The sequence below is a fragment of the Mustela putorius genome, unplaced genomic scaffold, assembly GCF_011764305.1.
Source record: "Mustela putorius furo isolate JIRA1106 unplaced genomic scaffold, ASM1176430v1.1 tig00003834_pilon_pilon_pilon, whole genome shotgun sequence".
Classification (NCBI taxonomy): domain Eukaryota; kingdom Metazoa; phylum Chordata; class Mammalia; order Carnivora; family Mustelidae; genus Mustela; species Mustela putorius.
The window spans coordinates 38,183,140-38,189,595 of record NW_025421987.1 but is presented as its reverse complement, the minus strand read 5'-3'; positions in this window follow the sequence as shown (position 1 = coordinate 38,189,595).

Sequence of the window (6,456 nt, the reverse complement as noted above, 5' to 3'; positions counted from 1 at the left end):
TGGGATGTGGCAACACCATTCTCCATGTTCTTGGGACATTCTCACTGATGGTGAGAACCAACAGCATGTTGGTTCCACGTGGTCCGTCTGGCTGAAGGAGCATCCTCTTCAAAGGATCTAGCCTCCTGGCTAGGTAGGGTGTCAGGGTTTAGATTCAGAATAGGATTTAAATCGTAGTGGGGGGAAAGGAAAGTGGATTAGGAAAGCTAGCAGCCTCTGAGTCCTGTGGATTGCGGAAATACAACAAGGACGTGAGATAAGGCTTGATCTAAGGTGATCCCTCCTCCCAGAGAACTGTGGAAATCCCACCCTGGGTCTAGTTCCACATAGCTGAGGTTGGGTGTATTTTGCTAGACTGGAGAAGCCTAGGGAGGCCAATAAATGAAGACTGTATTCATGTACTGTACTATAGTATTAAACTCCCCTGTTTAATACTATAATGTACCTTATCTAACAAAGTCATGAGGCATCCCTGCTAGATTCCATCATTTGTTAATTCATCAACTATATAATGAACACCGATTATATGCCAGGCATTACACTAGGTGCTGGAGATATATCAGTGAGTAAATGAAACAGATAAGAATTTCTGTCCTCATGCTGTTGCCTTGAGACAGTAGTTAAGTAAAACACAGAATATATTAGATAATAAATGCTTAGGAAAAAGCCAAAGCTGAGTCACTAGGTTCTGTGTGTGTGTGTGTAGAGCTGTAGGGGTGTTGCATTGTAGTATGATCCTCACTGAACAGATGGTATTTGAATGCAAACTTGAAGGAGGTGAGAGAAGCATTCCAGATATATGTGCAAAGGCTCAGAGGCAGGAGTGTGTATGGCTTTTTGAAGAACAGCAAGGAGGCCAATGTGGCCAGAGTGGAGTAAACAAGGATATATGCATACAGTGACTCTAACTATTCCTATCAAATTAGTGTTTGGATAAAAACATTTGAACTGAATGTGTATTGTCTTTTGCTGTTCAGCATCCCTTGCATAGAGAGGAAGCATCTGCTCCTGTGGTACTGTTGGGGCTATTGATAATAGAACTCTACCGATCACAGGAGGTAGGGTTTGGTCATACATTGTATGTATTATGAGAATAATGACTGCGTGGGTAATGTGCAGGTGACCCCAACCGGGACAGTCATTATGTTGAAGTTGGTTGGGAAGCTGGCTCTGCCATTAAGTCAAAATGCTAGAATGTGAGTCTAGCACTCACGATGGCCATTCTTTCCAGCTATGTGGGGGACACCTACAGTGCTTTAAGAGACAATGATGCTAACACACAAAAACAATACGGAGAGATAGGGGTCCAGGCAGTGTGACTCCTGATGAACTATGTTGAATATCATGTTCTCTGTCCCCCAGCTCCTCAATCACACAAGTCAATTCATTCCTCATCTTGCATTTACTGGATCTGATTTGACATAGATTTGACTGCAATCAAGCGTATTGATTAATACAGCATTGTAAGATGTTTTGTTGTTCTCTTGTAAATCCAGAGCCATCAGACTAGTGGGATAGTAGGAGTGGCCTATGTAAATGTCAAACCTATTACAGAGGACACACAGTAAAACTTTAGGGCTTAAAGCACCTGTGGCTGCAGGTTAGGCAGCCAAAATGCTATCCTTCCTGGACTTCAGGGAGTTCATTTTTCCCTTCCATTCAGGATATTTTCTCATCCAGTGGGTATTTATGATGTTTGGTAAAGGTCACTAATCTAGTTACATTGTGAAAATTAGCAGAGTTCAGGATGTGTTTATGGTTCATCCTCCTGAGAAAAAGTACCTTCTGTTTGACAGCTTGGGAGGTTGTTCACCACAAAGTTAACAAGATTTTCCTATTTAGTAACTTGGGGAGGTATTACCTACTTTGCATGCATTTCTTTGCACCAGCTTTTATTGCTACACTCTATCTGGCCTAAATGCCATAGTTTTGTCATGTTCACCTAATGAGAATGGGGGGAACACAGGTAGAACAGTGGCAGGATCTTACCATGAGGACAGACAACAGTGATGTCTGTCTCTATAATGATTGGCCATTAGTTCCAGAGCGATCTCAATTTATGTTTAAATTCTGTAGATGTCACGTTTAGGGAATCTATCTAAGGCCCTGAGAAGGCCAACACTGTAGGCCAAAATAGGTAGAATCAATAACATCAGAGAGTCAGCAAGTGTAGCATACACATAGATCAACTCTCATCTTAGGCCAAAAATGGTTTATATGCTCTGACAGAAGCAAAGGCAGAGATTCTAGGAAAACTCACTTTTAAATGAGGAGAAAAGTAATGGACTAGGTCTCAGTGTCCAGTCTACATGCAACATTGTCCTACCATATTCTCCCCTTGTTTTAGCATTAGTAATTAGCATGTAATAAGTGCCTGCTGTTCCTGGCATTGATATGGGTGCCAGGAATAAAAATATAAGAAAAACATAGTCACAACCTAATTGGGACCTCCAACCCGTGTTTTAGGAAGAAAATATTGGGGGGAAGGAAGAAAGAAGAGGCACTATATGAATGAGAGCAATGTGTGAGAACCTACCACATGTGACTTAAATTGCTTAAGTTGTCATAACTACTATCTGAATGAATGCTGTAAATTTAAAATGCGCTTAATTATTTTTTCTCAAGTTTTCTGCACAACAGCTCATTTCATTTAAAAAATGTACATTAGCAGTGCCTGGGTGGCTCAGTTGGTTAAGCATCCAACTCTTGGTTTCCGTTCGGGTGGTGATCTCAGGATTGCGAGTGGGAGCCCTGCATTGGGCTCCGTGCTCACTGTAGCGTCTGCTAAAATTTCTCTCTCTCTCTATCTCTCAAATAAATTTAATTTAAAAATATACATTAGGTATCTCCTAACATGTTGACAAATCTTTATGGCCCACACATACAACATGATGTATGACTTATTTCTCTAATTTTCTAACTGGATTATAAATATTTTTGAGATTTATTATTTTGCCATCATTCAAGAAACAGCAGAGATGTATTTCCTACGATCCTCTTCTTTGGTAGCTCATCAAATAATTTAGTTTCACTTTATATTTCATTAATGTACCTTTAGAGAATATTTCTGACTTCAGAGAGGGTTTTTTCTTTACATAAGTCTTTTGAGCTTTCTTTTAAGGTTGTGCCTACTGTACTAACAGATTTCTTTAAAGAGATCTGGAGATTAAATAGCAGACAGTGCTCATGTGTAGGAGGTGAGTTCTTAGAATGATTTGGGTTTGGAGGAAGGGTAGTGTAGAGCTTCACTTCCTTCAAGGTTGTTTTTCTCAATAGAAATAGTTGTTTTATGTAGTCAGTTTTTCTCATTTGTACTTGTGTGTTTGATTTCTCTGCCATATTAGTGCTATTAAAATATTTTAGAACACTCTTCAACTGGTGTTTTTATATATAGGTTTGTTTGTTTGCCAGAAAAAAATGTGGATTTTGCTGTTCTCACTCATAACTTCAGTAACTTTTAATTCTTCTTGCCTAGTAGACAAGGTTATTTTAATGCGTACATTTACCTTGTTGTATATCTCCAGTCTGTATCTTCATTGCTTTATTGTGAGTGAAGGCTGTGTTCTCTTGCACCCTGAGTAGATGAGATGGTGTTCTAGAGGCAGAGAGGTTGAGATATGTTCAGATTGTTTAATTCACTTACAGATAGATTTTTTTCAGGAGTCCCCAAGATTACTCCCCAGATTTGGTGGATCCTTAGGAAGACTCACAGGGCTCAGCATATGATTGTACTTTTGGCTATGATTTATCACCATGAAAGTATACAAAGCAGAACTGGTTAAGGGAAAGGCACTCAAGGTAAAGTCTGGAGGTAAATCAGTCACAAGCTTCTATGTGTCCTTTCCCAGTGGTGTTGCTCAGGATGCACCTGACTCTGCCATAATGTGTGAAATGTCTCCCAGGAACACCTGCTTGAGCCTAGACTTCAGAATTTGTATCACAGTCTGGCCTTGTAAGCCCGTAGTGGCTGTGTAACTGACTATATATAGTCACTGAAATTCCAGACTCTCGGAAGGAAAGCAGGTGCCTAGCACAAGCCTCATTGTATTGTTCATACAATTAGTAGAGGTACACTGAGCCACTGTTATCATTTAGGGAATGTTTTCTAATCAAGTTCACAGACACCAGCCAAGGGCCAATCTGTAAACAAGCCTCTCTGAGACTGCAGTCAAAAGCCTGCTATGTTAACTCTTTTTTGTACCTAGATTAAAAGGTAAAAAATTTAAAGATTTTATTTATTTATTTAAGAAAGAGAGAGAGCAGGTGTGAATAGGGAGAGGAGCAGAGCAGGAGGGAGTGGGTAGAGGAATGAATTCCGAGCAGTCTCCATGCTGAACACACAGCTCAACCCGGGGCTGGATCCCACAACCGTGAGATTACCACCAGAGCTGAAACCCAGAGTTAGATGCCCAACAGACTGAGCTACCTAGGTGCCCCATAAGGTAAAAAATTTTAAAATAAGAAGTCTCTCATCTGTACTTATTATGAGATTGTTTAATTGTAGGGAAATTATATTGCAAGTTCTGCTCTAAATACAAATGACTTCTCTGGAAATTTTTGAGAAAAGTGTGATAAACCTGCTCTCATCTTTTTAGTAGGACATGGCAAAACTAGAACTTTGGGGGAAGTAGCTACATCAGCTGCCTGTAATGAAGTATGGGGCCTCTAGAGAACAGTTTACACTGCACAATAGTGGCTGCTTTGAACAGCAGATCCTAGGTTGACTAGGTGTGCCCTGGGGTATTTAACTGCTGTTGAATGCAGCGAGGTCCTTGGTCATTCATTCCCTCCAACCTGCTTACTCATACCCCTCATGGGCTTGATAATATATTACAAAAGATTTTTTAATGATTACTTTTACAAAGCAGTAATGCCTTTGGTAGAGGTACCAGGCCGTTACCTGATAGACAGATCTCATGGGTGGAGGGTACAGGAGTGGTTAGGGTAGAATGTAATGTTAGGTTGTCTTCATGCTGTGATGTACCCCTCTACTGCCTAAACTGGTAAAAACCAGGGCCTAGATGTTGACTCTTCTCCATGGATATTTGTTATTTTCCAAGGTAGCTAACTGATTTTACCATGATGAGATGAACTCACAGACTCACATTATGAACCTAGAATGAAAAAAAAAGAAAATCATTCTAGAAGTAGTAGAGTGAACAGACTTGGTACGCAAAGAATTTAAAATAAAACCAGTAAATATCCTCACAGAAATGGGAGAATCTAGGAATTATGAAACAGGAAGCTTCCAAGAAGAACAAATTAGGTACTGGACATCAATATATTCTTGTTGAAGTAAAGATCTCAATGGATGGGTTTCATAATTGAACAGCAGAGTGAATACAACTGAAGAACAAAATAGTGACGGCTCAGTGGGTGAAGCATGCGACTCTTGATTTTGGGGTAGTAAGTTCGAGTCCCATATTGGGTGTAGAGATTACTTAAAATAAAATCTTCAAAAATAAGTAAATAAGAAAATAAAGACATTAAAAGCTGTTGGGGATAAGAGAGGGAAAGTTAATATCAGCATGGCTGGAGTCACTGTAAAATAAATGGTAAGATGTTAGTATTTGAAAAGTAATTATTGGGGTGCCTGGGTGGTGCAGTCAATTGAGGCTCTGACTCTTGGTTTTGGCTCAGGTCATGATCTCAGGGTCATGGGATTGCATTCCGCATTGGGCTCTGTGCTCAGCAGGGAGTCTGCCAGAGACTTTTTGCCCCTCAGTCTTCCCCTCCCTCTCACTCCCCACTTCTTCTCCTCCCAAGCTTGCTCTCTTTCTCTCTTTCAAATAAGTAAGTGAATAAATACAATAAAATCTTTAAAAAAATAAAAAGAAAAGAAAAATAATTACTGAAAATTTCTGGAATGGAAGATGTAAGACCTCAATTTGAAAGGGCTCATAGAATAGAATAGATGAAAAAATTCTATACCTAGATATTTTAAATTCACATTTTAGACCACCAAAGTCAATAAAGCAAGTGCTAAAACTTTCCAGAGGAAAAATGCAGGTCAACCACTAAGCAAAAAAAAAAAAAACAAACAAAAATCCGACTGAGTTCTCCGAGTTACAGCACTTGATGCAAGAAGAGACTAAGCAGCATTTTTAAAACATTGATAAAAGTAAAAATCAAGCTTAGTAAATTTTATTGAGTAAGCAGTGACACATGAAAATATATCCTAAAATCCAAGATCAATGCTACTCAAAGGCCCAATCCAAAAACAGTTTATTGTCCTTATCTGGATGAGATAAGGATCTTGTGTGTGAATGTACATCAAATCAATACGCTGCTTCTTTTATTGAGAAAATCTTGCTAAGAAAAGAAAGTCAGCTGGACTAAACTGTGTGCTTAGTAATAGAGTATTTACACTGGCATAAACCTTTTTTTTTTTCTTTTTTTAATTGCAAATTTGTGGACCAGTGCTTGTTTGTGGATCATCTTTTTAGTAGCACTGGT